General features: G+C 42.1%; 1 protein-coding gene across 3 annotated transcripts in view; it reads right to left on the reverse strand.

Annotated features, from left to right (window-relative positions):
- DYRK1A (dual specificity tyrosine phosphorylation regulated kinase 1A) overlaps positions 1–23,552 on the reverse strand; it is a 146,118-nt gene that overhangs the window by 121,043 nt on the left and 1,523 nt on the right. For 2 of the 3 annotated variants that reach the window (XM_029214320.1, XM_029214317.1), the window contains exon 1: positions 22,314–22,560. The exons of the other annotated variant lie outside the window; for it this stretch is intronic. The gene's annotated coding sequence lies outside the window, so the exon portion shown is untranslated. Of the gene's footprint in view, positions 1–22,313; positions 22,561–23,552 lie in introns of those variants that run through there. 3 annotated transcript variants of the gene reach the window in all.

The following is a 23,552-nucleotide window of genomic DNA, read 5'->3' on the forward strand; positions in this document are numbered from 1 at the left end:
GTAGGAAACATGCACTACAATATTCAACAAAGAGACATCATGTCAACAACTCTCTCTCAAAAGATTCAGGAAATAAAAGTTATCTGTATTTTACCGGCAACTTTCCTAAGCTCGTTTTAACAAATAAGTATATAAAATAAATGTAGTAAAACCCCAAATTGCAGCCCAAACCCTATACAGGCTGGCAACTATCATGTCCCCAAACAGACCAGAGGCATGCACGCTCTCTGGGGAAATGTAAAGAGGCTCCACACGTTGAAAGATCAAGCACAACAGAGAATTGGTTTGAGGCAGAAGACGAAAAACAGAACTGGGTAAGAGTCTCTATACGGAACTGTGGACTCTAGTCCCCTTCTCCAGTTCTGCTTGCAGAACATCAGCAACAGGAATACACGTTCCCTCTCCCCCAGGCATGCGATTTACAGTTTCAATCAGGAGACATCAAGAGCCCTGGAGTAAAAGCCCTAGGGTTACTCATATTCATGGGGCCCTCGAGCACCACACTAAGCCTTCAGTGAACAAGCCTCAACCTCACAAAGAGCTTCCTTCAGCTTTATTGTAACTTACTCCTAATATAAGCCACCAGCCCAGGGATGGCCAGATATTTGAGGAAAGCTGCCAAAACTCAAAGACAGAAATCAAAACAAGCAGAAAAACAGGAATACAGAGGAAACTGAGACAGTGCCATGAAAGGGGAAAAAAGGCAATTAACCATAATATGAATGTGCTTGAAGAGGCAAAATAATATATGTAACCATGAAGTAAAAAAAAAATGCTAGTGGGGGGCGGGGGGGGAGGAGCAGAGAACATAAAAAATACCTTGATGGAAAGTAAAAGTTGAAAAATATCTCCCCATAAGCGTAAAAAGTAAACAAATAAAAAACAGACAAGGTAACACTACAAAACTTCAGAACACCACAGATGAAGATCAGATCCTTAAAACTTCCGGGAAGTGGGAAGGTTCATATAAAAAGGACCAAATTTTCTAATAAACTAATGGATCTATATTAATATTTAGTAGCCACTAACATCACAGAAAGTAAGATATTTTTGTGCCTCCTAAAGATAACATACCACCTATGCAGTATTCTCCCCACTCACCACCTCTCAAAAAAAAAAAAACAGAGAAAAAGAAGAAAAAACCAAAGTTTTATCAAGATCTTACTGCCAAGTACAGGAAATACATTACAAGGGACGGGGAACCCATCAATGACACCACAGGGTTTCATTCAACAACATCCAAGCTGTAGAACACTACAAGACAGATGATACACTTTCTTCAACAAATAAAACTCACGGGGAAAAAAACCACCAATAGATTAAGAGACTTAAGGGGCTTCCCTGGTGGCGCAGTGGCTGAGAGTCCGCCTGCCGATGCGGGGGACACGGGTTCGTGTCCCGGTCCAGGAAGATTCCACATGCCGCGGAGCGGCTGGGCCCGTGAGCCATGGCCGCTGAGCCTGCGCGTCCGGAGCCTGTGCTCCGCAATGGGAGAGGCCACAACAGTGAGAGTCCCGCGTACCGCAAAAAAAAAAAAAAAAAAGAGACTTAAGAGATTTGTCAATCAATGACAATTTATGGACCTTACCTACATCCTGATTTGAATGAACTGTTTAAAAATATAATTATGAGACAATCGAGGTAACTTGAACTTTAACTGGATATTTGAAGAATTACTGTTAATCTTTTAAAGGTACGATAATGCTACTGGGGTTATGGTTTAGAAACTAGTCCTTATCTTTTAGAGATACATACTGAAATATTCAAGAGTGAAATTATATATCTGGGTTTGCTTGTATAAAATCAAAGGGAAGAGGGGCAGACAGGATTATGAATTTTTTTAAAGTGGCCATGAGGGTTTCCCTGATGGCACAGTGGTTAAGAATCTGCCTGCCAATGCAGGGGACACAGGTTCGAGCCCTGGTCCGGGAAGATCCCTCTTGCCGCGGAGCAACTAAGTCCTTGTGCCACAACTACTGAGTCTGCGCTTTAGAGCCCACGTGCCACAACTACTGAGCCCACGTGCCACAACTACTGAAGCCCGTGCGCCTAGAGCCCGTGCTCTGCAACAAGAGAAGCCACTGCAATGAGAAGCCCCCGCTCACCGCAACTAGAGAAAGCCCATGCACAGCAACAAAGACCCAACACAGCCAAAAATAAATAAATTTAAAAAAAAAAAAAAAGCGGCCATGAGTTGATCAATGTTGAAGTTGGGTGATGGATACATGGGAGTGCATTATGTTCTCTAACTTTTCCAATGGAACCCAGAATACAAATTATATCTGCTATAGAAGCTAAAAAACCATGAAGCAATCCATTCAGAGTTCTCAGTAAAAATTATATTCCAACTGCAATTCTGTACCCAGTCAAAACTTTTACTCGTGAGAGAAAGCAGATTAAAGATATTTTCAGATGATGTCTCAAAAATTAACCTCTCTTGCACCCTTTCTCAGGAAGTACTGAAAGTTGTGCTCTGGCGAAAAGAAAGATAAAGGCAGGAAAGATAAAGGTCAGAGAACTAGGAAACAGGAGACCCAAACCTGTTGGAAATAACGCAAAGGAACTCTATTAGACCTAGAGAGCAAGAATTCCATACACACTAATAAGGACCAACTGTATAGCACAGGGAACTTTTCTCAATACTCTGTAATGACCTACATGGGAAAAGAATCTACAAGAGTAGATGTGTGTATATGTATAACTGATTCACTTTGCTGTACAGCAGAAACTAACACAACATTGTAACTCAACTATACTCCAATAAAAATTAAAAAAAAAAAAAAAAAAAAAGAATTCCATACAGGAGTAGTTTGATGGAGGGCCCCTTAAGAACATTCTTAAGGGAGGGGGTGGGGGTGAGTGAGAATGAGGAATGGGACAACTAATTATCTGATATTTGTGCAAAACTATATGGAGAGGCTATTAGAAGGTACAGGAAAACTCAGTCACTAGTGCCTAGAAAACAAAACACAACAGAATTATACGAGGAAAACAAAACAGGAAAAACAAAATTATACAAGGAGGGAAATGTAATCATAGTATACAATTTTCCTCCATGGTGAACAAGACTTACATAATCATCATTAAACATAATACATTTAAAGAAAAAATATATATATATAAAACTACAATGAACAGATGGGAGAAGAAGTGTAAAACAGGTGGTTTAAAGTTAAATATTCATCTACCTTAACAGAAAGTCAATAGATAATATCTTAAATTTTAAGTCAAATACCAAATTAGGGTCAGAGTTACCTACCCAGCCTCCACTCTCCCCTTCTTCCTTTCTAACAGAAGCTAATTTTGTCCAGAACCGCTTTGCACACCCATCCCTTTAGGCATGTTCTCAGGGAAAGCGCTCAGTTCCAGGCGTGTGCTTAATTGGTCTAAATGTAATTCCATTTCCCTTCCTAGTGAGTCTTTCAGAAACAGGCATACAACCCAGGAGGTAAGTCTGCTGGAGTTTCTAGGCAAAGTTTCCATATTCTTATACAGCTACAAGAAAAATAATTTTCTTTCTCTGGACACTGCTGGATCTGGGTACAACTCCTGAAACTGCTGCAGCCATCTTATTAATCTGAGGATGTAGCCGGCCAATGACTAAAGGGGGAGACAGAAAACTGGGGCCCTGAAGACATTATTGTGCCACAAAACCAATTAGCCCTAGAGCCCACCCTACCTCTGGACTTCCAACTGGGATTTACACTGAAGCCAGTTTGGGTCGTGGTCTCAGTACTACCATCCAAAAGCATCCTAACTGATAAGCAATTTATTTAGAAATAGATAAACAGCAGAAGAAACAGCTAAGAGTTGAGGAAAAAGTGACTACCTACGGGGCAGAGCTTGCCAGCTAGTGTGCATGGCACACAGTGCCACTAATGTTCCAGAAGTGCCAAGATCCCCTAAAGACCTCAGGACACCCCAACAGCCTCTTCTATTTTGTCCACACAGAACCTGAGGTGGAAAAGTTCGGGAAGCACTGCTCTACGGAGCACGGCTGGAGTAATGAAGGGGGTGCCTGGGGACAGGCTGTTTTCATCACAAGCCTTTCGGTAGTATTCAATTTTGATTATATGCATATTAAAACTAAAAAGTAATTCTTAAAAAAATTATTGCAGTAAGCAAAAAGAAACTAAAGATCTGATCTGTAGAGGTCATTAACAATAATGTAAAGAAAGAACTTAATTGAAGACTATTTCAGAAACAAAACTCAAGAGAGCTGGGTAATAGAGTAAATTCAAAAGTAACTGAGAGGAAGTTACAAGGAGTCAGAGACTACATAGATGTTTCTTCTTTAGGGACATAACTACTCAATCACTGCAAAGTGAAAACACAAAATTACTTTCTGTTGTAATCCACTGATTGGATTATACTAGCTGCTATCTACAAAACTCTCTTCAAGTTTTACATGGAATTCAACTTGTGAAGCCGATACAGTTTAAAATAATACCTGAAACCCTTCATTCAGCCATGTATTAAGGGATAAGCAAGATTCTAGCCCTAGATACATGACGAACAAAATGTACAAGGTTCTCAGACTTCCCTGGTGGTGCAGTGGTTAACAATCCGCCTGCCAATGCAGGGGACACGGGTTCAATCCCTGTTCCGCGAAGATCCCACGTGCCGCAGAGCAACTAAGCCCGTGCGCCACAACTACTGAGCCTGCGCTCTAGAGCCTGAGAGCCACAACTACTGAGCCCGCGTGCCACAACTACTGAAGCCCGCACGCCTAGAGCCCGTGCTCCGCAACAAGAGAAGCCACAACAAAGAGAAGCCCGTGCACTGCAAGGAAGAGTAGCCCCTGCTCGCCACAACTAGAGAAAGCCTGCACGCAGCAACAAAGACCAATGCAGCCAAAAAATAACTTTTTTCAAAAAGGTACAAGATTCCTGCTTTCATGAAATTAATATTTGCTAAAACATATTCCACAGAAGCAATACAAATAATAACTAAGAGTGAGGGCTGAACCTGGTTTGAATCCTATCTCACCAACCACTAGGGAAAACTACTTCACCTCTAAACCTAATTTTTATCATCAGTTATTTGAAAATAATACCTTACTAGGTTGTGATGTGTGTTTATAAAGTATTCAGAGCAAGCTTAATAAAGATTGCCCTTACTATGTTAACAGGTTTCCTATAATATGCTAATGTGTACTGTGAATCTCCAAGAAGGTAATTTTCTCCAAGCTTATTTCCTTCATACCACACCATGGAGTGATCTGCAGAGCACATTTACTGCAAGAGAAACTCTACTGTGTACCCTACTTCTAATCCAATAGGACTGATTTTTACTACTGTATCCTCAATACTGTCAGCCTCTTTTTTTTTTTTTTACCACTTTTTAGCATCCACTCTGCAAACATCTTTAATCACAGTTCTAACACTATTATGCCTCAGTCTCCCATGCTAGATCCTGACCATCCTAGAAACAGAGGGAGTATCTTTTAGACTAACTGCTCCAGTACTTGGAAAAAACACAGTATGGTAACAATAAAAATGCCATTTCAAAGAAACAGTGCATGCAGTTTAACCTCATTCTTTCAATTATTCAGCATTTATGGAGTTTTCTATACAACAGGCCCTTCTATGATTCTATGCTAGGCCCTGAAGAGACAGCAGTGAACAAAGCAGACGCAACTCCTGCTCTTAAGCAGCTCAGTCTAAAGAAAACAGATACAAAAATAAATAAACCTAACTGGTATAAAATTCTGGTGGAGTGGTAAGGAAAAGTTCAAGGTGTTGTGAAACCTAACCTAGACTGGAAGGACTCAGGGAAGGTTTCCCTGAACACAGACATCTAAACTGAGATGGGGAAGATGACTAGGAGTTAGCAGGATGGAGTCCTAAGTGCTTTACAAGCATTCTATTACTCTTCACAATGCTATCAACAGTAGGCATATATTATCCCCACAGGGAAACTGAGGCTCAGAGAAGTTTTCATGGCTGGGAAAAGGCAGGGCTAGGATTCAAAGCCAGATATCTAGATCAGACTCCAGGGAATGTACAAAAATGTACAGCATCCAATCAAATGTACAGCACTTCTTTACCACTATACTCTACTGTCTGTAATGGACAGACTCTAAGATGGCTCCCACAACACAGCCTCCTGCTGTTCATGCCCTTCCACAGACCCTTCCCTTGAACCAAGACCTATGACTTGCTTTTAACCAAGAGAATACAGGAAATATGAAGGGATGTCACTTCTGCGGTTATGATACATGAGACTGTATATCTGTCTAGTGCGTAGACTTGCTCCTTCACTGTCTTTGAGAAAGTAGTGGCCATGCTGGAAAGGACCACACAGCAATGAACTGAGGGCAGATGTCTGCCAATAGGTAGCAAGAAACTGAGGCCCTCAATCCAACACTGCACAGGGTACCGAATTCTACCAACAATCATATGAGCTTAGGGGAGACCTTCCCCAGTTACACCTTAGATGAGACCAAAGCCCCATCAATAACTTGACCAGAGCCCTCTGAGACCCAGCTAAGCTAAGCTCTGCTCAGACATCTAACCTACAGAAACTGTGAGGCCATAAATGTACTTGTTTTTAAGTTTCTAACTTTATGGTAATATTGTTACATATCAAGAAATAACACCCTGTTACACAATAAAGTTCTTCCGCCATATCCTGGTGCTTTGCTGAAATAATGATTTGCTACTACTCTAAACTACACATCAAGCCAACTTCAGGTAGCAGTCACAATTGCTCTTTTTAAGCAAAACTCATGTACCAAGATGTCAACATTAACCACAATCTGACCCTGTGTTTTATTTGTATTTTTTATTGAGATATATTTGACATAAAATATTAGTTTTAGATGTACAACACAGTGATCTGACATTTGACCCTGTATTTTATTGTAGCCATTTTTTAATAACCTTGTCTGCTAATTCCATTGTCTCTATCATTTCTGTTTCTCCTGAGTTTTCTCTTCTGTCTTCAAGCTCACTAATCTTCTCTTCTGCCATGTCTAATCTGCCATTAATGCCATCCTGTATATTTTTCATTCCACACGTTAGTTTTCACCTCTGAAAGTTTTATTTGGATCTTTTTATACCTTTCATAATTTCTAACTTTTTGAACATATGGAATACAGTAACTGCTTTCATGTCCTTGCCTGTTAATTCTAACATGTCAGTTCTAGGTTGGTTTCAATTTACTGATATCCTAATCGTAAGTCACATTAACCTACGTCTTCACACATCTAGTAATTTTTGATTGGATGCTGGACATTTTACACTGTTGAGTGTTGGGTTTCTTTACGTTTCTTTAAAGAGTATTGGCCTTTGCAATGACTTGCAATTACATTACTTTCAAATTACAGGTGACCCTTGAACAACAGAGGGGTTAGAGCTGCTGACCGCCCCACACAGTCAAATCTCCAAGTATAAATTCACAGCCAGTCATCCATATCTGCAGTTCTGCATCCATGGATTCAGCCAACCGCAAATCATGTAGTACTGCAGTACTGAAAAAGATCCACGTATTAAGTGGACCTGCACAGTTCAAACCATGTTGTTCAAGGGTCAATTGTAGTTTGCCCCTTTTAAGGCTTGTTTCTAAGATTTTTTTCAAACGGATCTAGAGTAACCTTTATTCTAGAACTAGTTTAGCCCCATTAAGACATGACCCTTTTGGATTCTCAATCAACACAGCATATAATGAGATCTTTCTACTTTGGCTATCAAGTACTCAAATATTTTCCAGCCCTGGGTGAGCTCAGAAAATTGTTCTGCTTACAGCTTCCCAGTGGATTCCTTCCCCAGAAATGTTTCCTTCATAAAACTGTACCCTACACATGCACCACAGATTGGCATTCAGTCAACATTTAAGGGGACCACTAAGAAGATTTATGGAACTCTTTCTCTGCATAACTCCCTTCTTTCCCGAACTCTGCTCCTCAAATCAGAACCATTTTGGCCTCCCCCAACTCCAATCTTTCTTTCCTCAACTCACTGGCTTTTTGGGGAATCTCCTTCCCTGCACTGAGATCTGCCTCCAGGCAGAAAGGTGCACCATCACAGGACCTCCTCGTTTGTTTCCCATCTGTTAGGGATCGTGGTTCTGCACTGCCTATTGTTTAATATCTGAAAACAGTTGTTCCATGTATTTTGTCCAGTTTCCTAGCTGGAAGGTAAATTCAGAACGTTACTGCCCCATAGTCAAAAACAGAAGTCATGACTCCTGACAACAATTTTAAAGTAAATGTTTTATAAGATACAACTCCTAAGCATACACACATCATTATCACATTATCCTGTCTTTATTTTTATCATGATATGTATCACTCTTGGTCAATTATGTTATTTGCTTTCTTGCTTATTCTACATTTCACAATAGAATGTAAGCTCTGTGAGTACAGGGATCTTACCTACATTGTCACTTCTGTATCTCCAACACCTAGAACATATCCTGGACTAGAACAGGCACTCAAATTCAGCAAATTCATTAAATCAATAAGCAAAGTTGTTTTACGAGTATTTCACTTAATATATATTGTGAACTCTTCTACTTAGTAAATTCTAATCTAGATACAGGTAACCCTGACCACAGAGTTCCTTAGAATTGTCTATTGTCATAATTAGTATCATCTGAGTAAAGGTTCTTGGTTGCAAACAAAAGAAACTAACTCTAGCTTTGTTGAAACTGTAAAGGAAGTTATTAAAGTGTATTAGGCAACTCACAGAAAACCCCAGGAGGGCCAGGCTGGAAGGCTACATAACCAAGAACACCGAAAATTCAAACCACAGATCTGGTCCGGTGGAGACAACACAGGATTCGGTCCCTGTGATTTGTAGAGATACCACTGACCCCGGAACTAAATGCTACAACTGGATCTGTCACTGACTGCCTCCAGAAGAGCCGCAGCTGCCATCCCCCTTGCACTGCAGAACACAGACTCTGCAAAGTGCCTGCTTCTGCAAATCACTGGCTTCTGAGGTAGTGGAATGGAGGTCCCAGGTCATATGATTGCATCCTAACCCCAAAAAAATGCAGAGAAAGTGAGCAACTGGCTTTCGTAATGGAAGACGTCTACCTCCCACCAAGATTCTTAAGGTAAAGAATTCCCCAAACATAGAAAGCGATTAGATGTTCTGGTTAATTATCTGAAAGACTAATGAACCAGTAGCACAAAGCGTCAATCCCAGCATACCAGAACTTTTATCTATTTCTTCTATTAATGGGTTATAGAAGCTCTAGGCTCCTTTTTCTTTTCTATCTGAATGTTTAACTTTAGGGCCCGTAACTGTTCACTGGGTTTTTTATTACCTGGAAGCAGCATAAGCAATCTACTATGATTAACCTTAAGCAAATTTACTTCCCTGCATCTCAGTTTTCTAACTTATAAACAGATACTATCCACCACCTTCTAGGGCTGCTGATAATATTTTAAAAACTAATAATGAATATGTAGAGTCTGCCCCATAGCAGGCAATCAATACTAGCATTATTTAATAATGTTACCATTATTAGTTTATTTTTTAATAAGAGAAACTCACTGATTTACATGAACGTCTCTTTTTTTAAAAAAATCTGCCAATGCCAACAAGCTGAAGATCCAAGTTTCTACTTTACATTGGTATTATAAATGTTATCCCCCTTAGCCCCTTTGTTATCAGAAATGAAGCAACAATATAGTCTAACACGTTGCCACCAGAACTAAGTTCAAGGAATACATAAATAGATGGACAAATGGATAGCTGGATGATGGAAGCATCAAGCCATGTTTCCTTTAGAGTTCTCTACAGTGAACTCTAACCATACTGAAGAGCTTCATGACCATGAATGGGACCATGTATGTCCATCTAACTCACAACTACGTCCCAAGGGCCTGGCAAGGGGCCAGGCAAAGAGCCAAAAAATAAAATCTGAATATTTGCTTTTCTAAATATTTACTACAGAAAATAGTCCCCGAGAAAGGTTTCAGAACTACTTTAAAACAAGTCCCTTTTAAGCTTTTAAAAAGATCATTCACCTGACAAGATCAAAAGCTTCAGTAATTTTCTAACTACAAGACTCAATTTTTTTGAAAATCCATCCGTACAACGAACGTTCCCTCAATCATTCTTCCTGTTCTGTTGTCCAAATGTGAAGAAAAAGTAAAGCCAAAACGCATCCAAACCACTTTCTTCACTTTTCTATCACTTTTTTTTTGTCTGCGTTGGGTCTTCGTTGCTGCGTTGGGTCTTCGTTGCTGTGCAAGGGCTTTCTCTACTTGTGGCGAGCGGGGGCTCCTCTTCATTGAGGCGCACGGGCTTCTCATTGCGGCGGCTTCTCTTGTTGTGGAGCATGCAGCCTCAGTAGTTGTGGCACGTGGGCTCAGCAGTTGTGGCTCGCGGGCTCTAGAGCACAGGCTCAGTAGTTGTGGCGCACAGGCTTAGGTGCTCTGCGGCACGTGGGACCTTCCCGGATCAAGGATCGAACCCATGTTCCCTGCACTGGCAGGTGGATTCTTAACCACTGCACCACCAGGGAAGTCCCTTCTATCACTTTTTAAATGACGCCAAAGCTAGAGCTTATTTTAAATGTGAACCCGAGAGCTACTGCAAATGCTGGATTGACATTCCAGATATAATTGCTGAATGAACCTCACTTTGTTGGCTAAGAATCATAAAGAACATCCAGCCTGATTCCCTCCACAATTTAAAACCATCCCAAATGAAACTAAAAACTGTATCTATTTCAATAAACTAGTAAAATTATGTACTCCTTTAATAGAGAAGGCACAATCTTTCAACTCCGTAATACCAACACTGAACTTCTAACAACTAGTAGGTATTTCAATATGCACTGATTAAATTAATCCATGAGTAAATAACTTTGTCTTTTTACTGGCTACATAGTTTTCCAAGCTTATTTTTAAAAAGACAGGATTCACCTTTCTTCTTCTTGTTTTTCAAGGCTCCCATATTCCCTGTCCAACTCTTACTCCAAACGTACATTCCCCGTATGTAATCATTTGGTCCTTGAGACCAACTAGTAAAGACCAAAACGTAGTTCACTGATTCATTCAACAAATGTTTATTTGGTACTCACCGCCAAACACTTGCCAATCTCTTAGAATGCAAGGGGAAGCAAGACACCACTGCGCCTGCTCTCTGGAGGGTATTAATAAAACAAGCACTAAAAAAATTACCAACTGTGATAAGCACTGTGAAAGAAAAGTACAGGGAGACATGAGATATTAAAAAAGAAGAGGTGACTAGGACAGGGGTCTGCTTTCCCTGACAAACTAATATCTGAACTGAAAATGAAGGAGGAAAAGAAGTTAACTAAAACAAAGAAGGGATGATGGCTGGCCCAGGAAGCAGACATGCAAAGACATGGGAGGCAGGACGGCTTAAGTCAGCTGGAGCCAGATCATCCAGGTAGGGGGTCCTATGACTAGTCTAGTCTTTCCCCTAGAAGTCACAATAAATCATTAAAGAGGGTTTTTGTTTTTAAGAACTGAGAATTCTTGTTCATCCATTTGTTCAAATCTCTCCTCCATTTCTATCCATTCTATTGAATTTTATTCCTTGACCTTCCCTATATGCCCACATCCTTTACTTCAGATGTCTGTATCTTTATCTTATTCAGCAAACAGCCTTCTTCCAAACATCTCCCATGAATCCTAAGACTTCTGTCTTCAATTTCTTCCCTTTGCATAGCTGACTCCAGTACTGCTGAGTAGCTGTGGGCCTTCAGGCCAATTCTTAGGTAAATTTACCTAGCATTACTGACATTTTGAACTGTACCACAGAACCACTATAGGGAAATTCAAAAATTGAAATTAGATTGCAAAATATGTTGAGATGCTAATAATTTTCTCACCATTGCTCTTTTGGAAAACTTTAATGAAACAGTCTTTTGTACTACAGTAATGTCTCTCAAAAATGTATTTGGCTTGTGCTCCGCAACAAGAGAGGCCGCGACAGTGAGAGGCCCACGCACCGCGATGAACAGTGGCCCCCACTCGCCGCAACTACAGAAAGCCCTCGCTCAGAAACGAAGATGCAACACAGCCATAAATAGATAAATAAATAAATAAGAATGTGTTTGATGTAAAGGTGAAGTAAAACACACCACTGTGATGACAGCTGTTCTTTTTCAAGGAGAAACGATCAAATCAGAACAAATTTTTCAGCAGACAGTATCTGTCTTAAAGACAGCAATCCTACTTATATCCAAATGAAGTTTAACCTAAAATTAACTGTCAAAGGGACTCTTAAAAGGAGACAAAAATTTTGACCTTCAAAAGCAACATCAAACATTACTCAATTTCACAGACTGTGTTCCCTTTAATGAAAATTCGTGTATACTCTAGACTGAGTCCTTAAGCCTACTCTGGATTAGGAGCAGGCTATTAAAGATCCCCCTCTACAACTAACTTCCGTGATGGCACACACGGCGAGGGCTTTATTTCAGCATTGATTCCCAGGTCCTAGTGCCATGTTTGGCACTAGTAGGTACTCAATAAATAGCTCTATCTGCCTCACAAGATAAATGCTTTTTAGATGATTGGTCTCCCAATAATGACATATGTGAAAATAAACAGAATAAATATGGTATTTTTCAGGAAAATACTAAGACACTCAGAATAAATTAAACTCTCACATGTTTAACTGCTCTATACTTTTCAAACCGTGAACTATGATACAACCTGTTCCTTTCCAGAATCACAGCTTCTAACACTGCCTTCTCCCACTGCCCCATTTTTTAGCTCATTTTTAATGGTGCTACAAATTACTTCCACCTGTCACTAATGGAAGGTTCGAGCTACAATAATAATTCTATCTTCTGTTTTTCCACAGTTCCTTCAGGACCTTACTAGGAAATATTCTCAACTGTCCCATGCGCCAGTCATTCAACTCGTCATGGCCTTTACTATACTGCCACCAAAGCTGAATTCTCTCCTCTCTATCTCCAAAACCTGGGTCACGTTGCTATTTGAATCCGGAAATATTCACTTTGTTCTGTTGAAAATTAAATAATTAGGAACTCAAGATGTTCCAAACTTGGCTCTCCGTCTGTCTTGTTTTTCCCTCTCTTATTCCTCATGCCTGTACACCTAGAATGAGCCTTTCAAAACCTTCCTTCTTAGGCTGTCATCTCCCTAACCCATGGATCTGCCATCATCGCCCTACTGAAAAACCTTCAACTGCCCCAAATTCAAATTCCTTTTAAGACCCATAACTCTCATTTCTCACTGCAATTGTTCCTATCCCTCCCCCAACATAACACACGCACACACACACACACACACACACGCTCTTAAACTCCAGGCACACCACCACAGGTGCCCATATGACTTCTTCCAGCCGACTGTCACTTCCCCAGGTTCTACTGTAAAAAGCCCATCCATTCTTCGAGACCAAGCTCCCATCCCTCCTCCTCCACAAGGCCTGCTCAGATGCCCAATCTGTCTGCCTTCCCCGTGTTCTTCTAGTTAGTTCTTTGTATGGCAATAGCTCTAATTGTTAGCAGCCATGGTCTTACCTGTGCTAATTTTGCCTGTATACACACAACTATCTCAACACTAACAGCACAGGTCACCAAACCTTATTTACTTTTGTAGTCAAAGTTTCTACCGCCGTAATTCACATTATCTTATATAGAGGACAGGCAAATGTTTCCTCAGCTGAAGAGGAACAAGAATCCCCTTTTACAGTTTATCAAAGCAGGTACAATTATAAGCATTTACAATTTATCAAAACAGTTTTTCATTCAACAGAATACAGGAAAATCACAGAACAATTTTAACTAAACAACAAAGAATGAATACTTTGTTATTTAATGTACAAGACTTACAGTACAACTAAGATGCTCAAATTCACTCATAAAGAAATGCAAATTCAAACAACTAGACTTCACTATTCACCTATTAAATTGACAAAGATTTAAAACTTTGATAACACCAGTGTTGGTGAGATTTGGGAAACTATACACTCTCAGACACTGCTGATGAAGTACGAATTGGTGCTACTTTCTGGAAGACAATTTGGTAATACATATTCAAATGTGCACATACCTGGTGAACCAGCAATTTCCCTTATAAATATATACTCTCTGGCTAACGCTCACAGAAAAGTTACACGTACAAGGATGTACACTGCAGCATTGTTTAAAAATAGCAAAGATAGGGGAAAATAATTTAAATGCTTTTTAATGGAGACTGATTCAATTGTGCTGCATCCATAACATGGAATACTTCCCATCCCTTAAAAAAACAGGGAAACTCTACCACCTGATATGGGAATAGTTCTAAGATGATCAAGAAGCTTAAGTTGCAAAACTGTGTGTTCAGCATGATCCCATTTGCTTTTGATTTTAAGTACACAGAGTGGATACATACACACACACAACGTCACACTAAAAAAAAATCAGGATCGCACTAAATATACAGCTTTGTAACAGACGTGTATATACTAAATGTTTACATATACAGTTGTCCATTTATATGTATAGAACATTTCTAGTAGGAAAAACTAAATAGCTATTACTTAGGGAGCACAGGGGGTGGGGGGGGTGACACCATTCTACCGGGCTGGATCTTTTTTTTTTTTAATCGTGAAAATACATAACTTGTTGATTGTTAAGAACTAAAATTCTCTAGATCAAAATGATACCTTTTATGTCTGATATAAGACTGCTCAAATAGGAGCCCTAAAACGATGAAAAAACACTAAGAAAAGGAGAACACTCCTACTCCAATGACTCCGTATTCCATCAAGCCCAGTGGTCCTCAGCAAAATTACCCACAGTCCCATTATGGACACTCTTAGCAACAGAAGTCCAGCAAGTGCCAGTCTAATGCTACCAACCTCCGGCCACCAGAGAAGCCTCCGTGAACCCTTCCAGGACTGCACCACAAGCAGACATTTCTCAAACATGCCCTTCATTTTCCTTGGGCAAGGGCACATGTGCCCTACCCTTCCCTCCCCGTCCCAAAAAGCTCTCTTATTAGTGCAGGTGCTACTCTCCAATGTTTAAAATGACAGCCAGCTAAATGATAAAAATAAAGTGTTAGCCTGATAACAGATAAAGGATATTCCTCTGGGAATATTTCCACTTTAAATTAGGGAATCCAGCTCTTACCTTAATCTAAAGGAATGAATTCAACAGTGAGAACTGCAAGCAAACCAGAAGAAAAGGAAAGTAATAATTTGAGGACATGACCTCCCTTTGTTCCTTCTAAACATGCCAGGTCAAAACCTACCTGTCATCTACCCTAACGCTGGAGATATACTACCCTACCCACTACAGCACCGACACTAACTATACCTGAATTAAAACCTCAGCTTCCCACCTTTAAATACTATTTGACCAACTCAGGCTATTCTTCTAAGAGGCTAAGACGACAGGTAAGTGAGCCAACCATTCACTACCAATGAGCTCACACATAAATAGCAACATATTTGAAAACAGATCTTCCTATAAAATCAAAAATGCAGGGCTTCCCTGGTGGCGCAGTGGTTGAGAGTCCACCTGCTGATGTAGGGGACATGGGTTCGTGCCCCGGTCCTGGAAGATCCCACATGCCGCGGAGTGGCTGGGCCCGTGAGCCATGGCCGCTGAGCCTGCGCGTCCGGAGCCTGTGCTCCGCATCGGGAGAGGCCACAACAGTGAGAGGCCCGCGTACCGCAAAAAATAAAAATAAAAAATATGCAGTTGTACTCTATTCTCTGTCCCCTCTTCTGTAGAAAGAACAAAGAACCCCCAGACCTGCTTATTCTGAGGCACTGGTTAAGTCATTTATTTTCTCTGCATCCCTTTCCTTCTCTAAAATGAGAGATGAACTATGTCTATGTTTCTCAAAATGTTTCTACTGCATCAGGATTACCTGGAGTCCAAATTAACAAAGGGGATTGTAGAGTGTCACCCATACCTACAGAAAGAGAAGTATCGGAGCTTGGGAATCCCACAACTTTGACAAGTTCTCCTGAAAACTGTTTGAGACCCATTAGTTCCTCAGGTCTCTACTTGACCTAATTATAAGCTAGTTCAAAGAATCCTAGACCTTCCTCTTTTGTCAAACCCATGAAAAAAAGAGGAAGATACTGGACAGTAAATGTTTAAATATCACTGCTATCATCCTCCTTGCAACTTCAGTGATTCAAACATTTACTGAAAACCTAACAAGATATTGCGATACTGAATCACAATATCCTAGTATTGCTTGCTGAGGATATGAGCACAAATACATACAAAACGGTCAAGGGGACTGCTAAAACTAAATCCAAGAGCTTAGATTTCAAATACTATTTACATATAATAGTCAAAGCAATCAAGAATCATGTTTCTATCAGAAAATACCATAGTAAAATAATGTGACCCAAAATTCCTTCACTACTAGAAGTTTAGTTACACTTTTTCTAATCTGACTACATATGTATATACTCTATATACTATGTACTGATAGTCTATTTCAATTTGTACACCATAGTTCAAAAGAGTAATTTGCTCAAAAGAGCAAATATGGAATATAAACTTATTAATTAGTGCAATAAGTTGTCTTTTCAAAGTTCATTTCTGTAAGTTTCTTCCAAAACATTGAAAGTGTGACAGGCAATGTTTCATAATCCCCCCACCCCCGATTCTCTTCTTTCAGTAGAAACAGATTTTCAGCCAAACAGCCACCTACTGAAGACCACATATCCCAGCCTCCTTTGCAGCTACATGTGGCCACCTAAGTTCTGACCAATGGGTGTGAACAAAAGTCACATATGCAACTTCCAGGTTTGTCTTTAAAGAGGGGATGTCCTCTCCCCACATCCTGTTCCTGGACTGTGAATGTGGTGAGCAGCTGTCTTGAACTATATAGGAAATGGTGTCCCCTTAAGCATAGGAAAACAAGACAGAAGGAACCAAGGTCCCCTATATCTTGGAGCCACCACAATCAGCCTTAGGCTACTTATATGAGAGAGAAGTAAACTCCTTGTTTAAGCCACTGTATTTAGTCTGAACATAGGTCCAATCTTGTGTTCCAACTAATGCATATAGAAAGATTAAGTTACTAATAAGTATTACATAACAGCTACTTACCAGCTCAGGAAAGCTGAAACTCTAATTATAAATTCTTGGGTAATCTCACTACTGAAATTATTGCTACTGTACCAACTTACATTTTACAGTTTTTGCAGAACACCTCATTACAGTATCTCATTTCACATTCTCAAAATCCTGGGCAAGGCAGCGGGTGCTCTGCACATCTGGATACAGGATACTAAAGCTCAGAAGCTACTTTGCTCAAGGCTGCAGAACTAAGGAATGGTGCTCAGACAGGATGTGGCACACAGGTTCCTCATTCCATCATTCCATGTACATGTACATTTAGCTACACCTGTTATGTGCCAGGCATTGGGGTTACAGAATTATTCCTGTCCAGATGGACCTTACAGTTTAGTGGAGAGAGGGAGAGACAGACAATAAATGAGTACGTGTACTTACGCGTACATATGAATAACTGTATAGCAACATTTAGTGATGGCTGTCAAAAAAAAGCAGAGTCTGTAAGAATGCATGGCCAAGGAATCTTACTTAGACTGGGGTTTGGGGGAAGGCCTCTGAAGAAGTAGCATTTATGCTGAGACCATAAGGATGAGTATCAATGAAGAAGAGGAAAGAGGGAGAAAGCTATTAAGAAATGTATGTGTGCTATCTCAGTCTTCACAAGAACCCCATGGTAAGTATCATCAACCCCATTTTACATATGAAAAAACTGATACTTAGCAAAATCACTGTGCCTTAAGTCCACACTGCCAGTGAGTGGCAGGACCTGTTGAGATTCCAGACCTGCCTGACTCAGGAGGCTCTGCCTGGCACCATCTCACAGGCCAATACTCTCTCCACAGTTATCATGCTTCCTCAACTGCTATCTCTAACTTGCTATCAAGCAGATTTTGGATAGATGTCACAATTTGAGCATCTTCTTACCCAAATGCATGTGCTAAACTGCCAACCTTAATTAACCACAAATATCCATAAAACTTAAAAAAATAATAAACTCTTTCCAGTCGAAATTTTATATACTTAGAGAAATAAGGGGATTATTTAATGAACAGGTATGTTATTTAAAATAGAGGTGATGCTGAAACCAGTTTCATTCCATGTTAAACCAGTTCACTAAGCCCCTCTCCACAAAATCAATTTGAACAAGCAATCCAATTATGGGGAGATAAAACTGAAAATAATTCATCAAGAGTAAAGATACATTTTAAACTATTATGCACTATGTATCAGATATGGGCACATGTCCATCAAACAAACAAAACTTTAACAGTATTACAAACTTTTAAAAGTCACCTTCTAGAAGAGAGGATACATAGCTCTGGGAGAAGAATCAATTGCTGAAAAGCCAAAATGGTTCTGTATTAGCAAAAAGTATGCCTACAAGGAACCACATTATCTTAGATGTTCAATGTACCATAAGTTATCTCCAATAAAGAATTTTAAATTGTTATACAACTCTGGAAGTAGGATTTCAAAGCAAAACCATAACTTTTTAAAAACATTTAGCTGGTTTATACAATGCAATATTTCCAAGTCATTTTGTTTTCATATACCAAAAAATGAAACTAAGGCTGCCTGTAGCCACTAGGTTAGGAAACAAGACTTGTCTCTAATTGCCTAATATGAGCCTTAAATTAATTACTTTAGTCATGTGAAGTCAACATTTCACTTTCACATAACCAATGGTAAACTTTACAGCTCTAGCTTAACATTATAGCATTGACATAAGGCAAGATTTCAAATGATTTCTTTATTTAGAGGCAACTGAGGAGAAATTTTAAGTAATTTAAAATAATTTGATGATTTTTCCAAGTAATTAACCACAAATTTTAACGCCCTCCCCCAAAATTTTTAAACCAAAACTGTGCACGCCTTGGGTTATGAATTACTATAATTTCTCTAGCCATCAAAACGTTGCCCATTGTCAAAATGATATATGGTAAGAAGTCCTTCCAAAAGCATAACCACTATGTATACATGTAAGGTGCTCATACGAAAGTAATAAAGTCACGCATTTCACCTTACAGGGCAAAGTATGATAGTGTCAAGTTTCAGGTGATCATGTTTGATAGCTTCAAGTAATATCCTTACTTCTAAACAGAAAATACACACAAGTATCTGGAGGTAAAACCACCAAAAAACTCAACAGAAAATAGTGATTCTTAGCTCACAATTTAAATTACTGATAGTAATACAACAAAATTCTAAGACTACTAAAATTTTGGGAGAGAAAAGTCAAGTTCTTTATAAAGACTCTGGGAGTTTTGGGGTTCTGCTGGGTTGAGATAAAGTTTTTCTCGGGGGGGGGAATAAAAAGAGAAACTGCTTGCGGGTGGGGGTGGGGGTGTAGGAAATGTGAAAGTTCTTTGAGACAAGAGAAAAGTGAATGTTAAAGCAAAGAAAATTTGGCACACACCTTACCACAAATAAAGTCACAAATGAAGCCCCCTCTTCTATTAAGCTTATTTTTAAGATCATGTAGAAGGCAATTAATTCCCTTCTCACTCATAATAAAGTTACTTCTATTCAAGTTTTCTCCCCACGACTAGATAGTTGCCAAGCATAAACATGCATGTGAAAACATCCCTGGGCATTCTAAACTTCTAACCTGTTTTTTGTTTCGTTTTCAAGTAGTACCCAAGATTCAATACAAATTAACATCTTCTTTCTTTACATAGTTTCAAAACAAAACATATGCCAAAGGTCACTCTCACCACGTATTATAACAAGTTATCCTAAATTTGGTTGCATGGTGATTTGTAGCTCTACAAAAACCTATGTAAATTCTTTAAATACCAGTTGTTGCACTTACCACACTCCCCACCGCAACATCTCTAAGTCATACACACAAAAAAATCTCCATAAATGAAACTAAGGGGCACACATCAGACAATATTCTAGAGGAAAAAAATTCTAAGGCAGGGTTTTTTTTAACATCTACATTCCCAAACAAGACACTACATTACAATGGAACATCTTCATTTGTTTTGAATGTTAGTGCCCTTAAAAGAGGCTGGATTAACTCAATTTTTGAATCCCCAGGACACAGTAATTATGTATGTTTGTTAAGTTTCCACTGAATTCCACCAAAGAGTCTTTAAAAGAAATGTAAGAAACGATCTTAAATCTAAATTCCATATTCCAAACAAAAACAAGATCTCACTAGATCACTTAGTCCATCTCCCACCCCTACCAATAAGGACCATCCACTCACTTAATTCTATTCAAATCCATAATCTTTTTTAGATTTCAAAGGAGTGAGTCTTCACCTTACAGACACAGGAGTGACCCTTCCTTTCAGGATAATTAACTTCTGAGCTTGCGCTTCTTATGAACTTTTTATACTCATTTTACATTACAACTTGCTGTAGACATTGACAGGACTCAACTTTTTGGCAAGGTTTGAAGTCTAAATGAATTTGGACAGCCACCATAAACATCACTGCTATTCCAAGGCAAATCCTCCAAAAGCACTGGGGTACTTTAAGTGTAAGTCATATGTATACTCAAAATCTTAATCTGAGTGAACTTTTTTCATAACTGCAGTCTCTTTGAAATGATCTTCCGTTTAAAATCTTAGCACCTGAAATTTTAATTCTCTTTCCACATTTATACTCTAGCTAAAAAAAAATTCTCATAACTTATCAAGATATGAGAAGTTTACAAAACAAAAGCTAAAGGTAATTCCACTGAATTATGAAAACGCCCCCAAAATCAAAATATTAAATATATCCATTCTTAAATACTTTGTGTATGTAAAGTGTAAGGGATCACAGAGAAAATCTTAAGTATTCAAAGATAAAAAGTAACAAAAATAACTCTGCACAAAACTTTCTTATGACTCATCAATACTTACATGACTATAATTAAATTTAAGTGTGAACAAAACGCACTGAACAATATTTTTTAATTCCTTCCATTCAAAAATTGTCTACATAGTTTGATTGGGAGCGGGGGGGGGGGGGGGGGCCAGGGGGAGCAGAAGCTGACTAGTTAGTTTCATTCAGAGGCCCTCACCTCAACCTTTCCTTTCCGCTTCCGCAAACCACAAAGTTAATTCCATGCAAAACACTATACGTGGACAGAAGCTCTAGGTTAGAATCCTGAGTCATTACACACAGATCGCTCCAAAATTTGCCAGTATTTACAATAATGAGTTATACCCTAGTGATTAAGGGCCCAGGCTGGCTACAGACTCCTGGTCCCAGCTGTATGACCTTGGATGAGTCACCGCTCAGTTTCCTCATCTGTGAAATGGGTAACAGTTCCTACCGGGAGGATAAGCGACTTAATACACATAAGGCCCTGAAGAAAAGTGCCTGGCACTATTCGTCCTAATCTTTAAATCAGTGTGAAAACAATGTTATAAGGTGTATTTTCTAACAACTTGGGCGGAATTCAAGAACCAAATGGTGCTGGCATTCAAGTGCTGCACCTCGATTACAAGATTCACATCATCCAAGGGTTGGACGGCAGGCACAGAGAAGTGGTCAGAATCACTCACTCACTAATTCTGCCATTTTTAACTATTTCGGACCCGGGAGGGGCCTTTCGCTAAGTGTGAAGCTATTCAGCAGCTCCGGTGTCTCTAAACGAGAGGGGGTCTGTGCCTATTAAAAGACTTGTGAAGTTCCGTTGCAATACCCAGGTATCAATTATAATTTACGCATCCTCAGCCACCAATTCCTCCCGCTGCTAAACAAGTCATCAATCCACCTCGAGTGGCCGGGCTCACTTGCACTCACTGCACAACTTCGGAGCATGCCGAGTGCCCTGGCTCCAGCACACACCCCAAAAGGGCCGCGCGGGGACCGGGCTCGCGACCTTCCCCGGCGCCTAGCCCGGCAGCCAGCCCCATTTTCTTAACCCGCGCATTGTCCTTGCGGAGAACCCCAGCCGTTCCCACACTGGTGGGGACCAAGAGGAGGGACGAGGGAGGAGCTGGGGGAAGAGGATGAGGAGGAAGAGGAGGAGGAGGAAGACAACCTCCTCCCCTTCGCTCGGGCGACCAGTGAAGGTCTGGCGCTTTCTCCGGACCCCAGGCCCCGGCTCCCGGGAGCTCCCGGGAGGCCGCGGCCCCATCTCCCACCCTCCGCAACTTTCCCTCCGCTCGCACCCGCCTCTCCTCCGGGACCGGGCCTGTCGGGCTCCCTCCCCCGGCGGCCGGCCCCGGGCCGCGGCGCCTCCTCCTAAAATGGCAGGTCCCTCCCTCCGCCCGGCCGGCCTCGGCACGGGCCCGGTTGCAGGCCGCGGGGGGAGCCGGGCGCCGGGCCGGGCGGGGCCGGGGCCGCGGCCGGGCCGGGCCGGACACTCACCGGGACGATGGCGGGGGGCTCGCGCCGTTCCCTCCGGTGAGTCTCTGCCTCGGGCTCTCGCCGCTGCGCTCTCGCCGCGGCCTCCGCAGCCAGCGCCGCCCCGGCCTCCTCTCTCCGCCCCCGGCGCTCCCGGCTCCGCGGCCGAGCCGCAGCCTCCTCAGTCTCTCTCCGGCTCGCGGTTCCAGCGGCGCCCGGGGCCGGGGAGGCGACAGCACCCTCCCCGGCAAATACCGCAGTCCCCGGACCCCGAGTCCCGGCGGCGGGGCCGCGAGGCCCGGCCCGGCGCGGAGGGCGGCGGCGGCGGCGAGGCCGGGCGCCGAGTCGCGGCCGCTGCCGGTGGCTTCTTCCAGAGGAGGATTTTGTAAGTCTCACAAAATGGCGCGCGCTCCAAACCTGCGCAGCGAGAAGCGCCGGGGCCCGAGCGGCGGCGGCGGCGGCGGCGGCGGCTCCTCCGCCAGGAGAGCCCGAACCGCCCGCCCCCGAGTCCCCGCACAGACAGTCAGACACTCACACACACTCACACACGCACGCACACTCGTCCTCGCACACGCTCACTCACATACACACTCTCACACTCACACCGGTCCCGCCCGCTCGCCGGCGGCGGCAGCGGCACCAACAGCAGCAGCAGGAACAGCAGCAGAAGCGGCGGCGGCGGCGGCGCCCGCACCCCCCGCTCGGGGTGTCCGCTCCCTGAGCCCGTCCCGGGCCGCGATCAGCAGCAGCGACGGCAGCAGTCTCCCCGGATCCCCCCGCCGCTCTTGCCGCCGCCACCCCCGCCTCACTCCAATGGGGCTTTTTATTATTATTCGGGCGGGAAGCGAAAGGGTTTAAAAAAAAACCAACCAACAAAATGGCGACGGACCGACCCGGTCGCTATAGCAACTGTCAATCAAAACGCAAAACCCCGGCTGACGTGCTGACGTCCTCCTCCCGCCCCCCGGCCCCAAGCCGTCGGGCGGGGCCTGTTGCTCGGGCAACGGCAGATTCCGTTCCCTCCTTTCCCTCTCCCCCTCCGTCCCCAACCAACCACCCAACCCCCTCAGGTCACGTGAAGGATAAATTCGGAGTTCGGGCCCGCTACGAGTGTCAGAGGAGGGCGCGTGATTCGCTCGGGGGAGGGGAGAAGAGGGGGATGGCCGGGCCGAGGTAGGGAAGGGGAAGAGGAAGGGGGGCGAGGCGGCAGCCCGGCCTGTGCGCGAGCGCCCGCCTCTTCCCCGGCCGCCCAGCCGCGCCCCG

The sequence above is a fragment of the Monodon monoceros genome, unplaced genomic scaffold (genome assembly GCF_005190385.1).
Source record: "Monodon monoceros isolate NGI ecotype Baffin Bay Population unplaced genomic scaffold, NGI_Narwhal_1 Super_Scaffold_11, whole genome shotgun sequence".
Lineage (NCBI taxonomy): Eukaryota > Metazoa > Chordata > Mammalia > Artiodactyla > Monodontidae > Monodon > Monodon monoceros.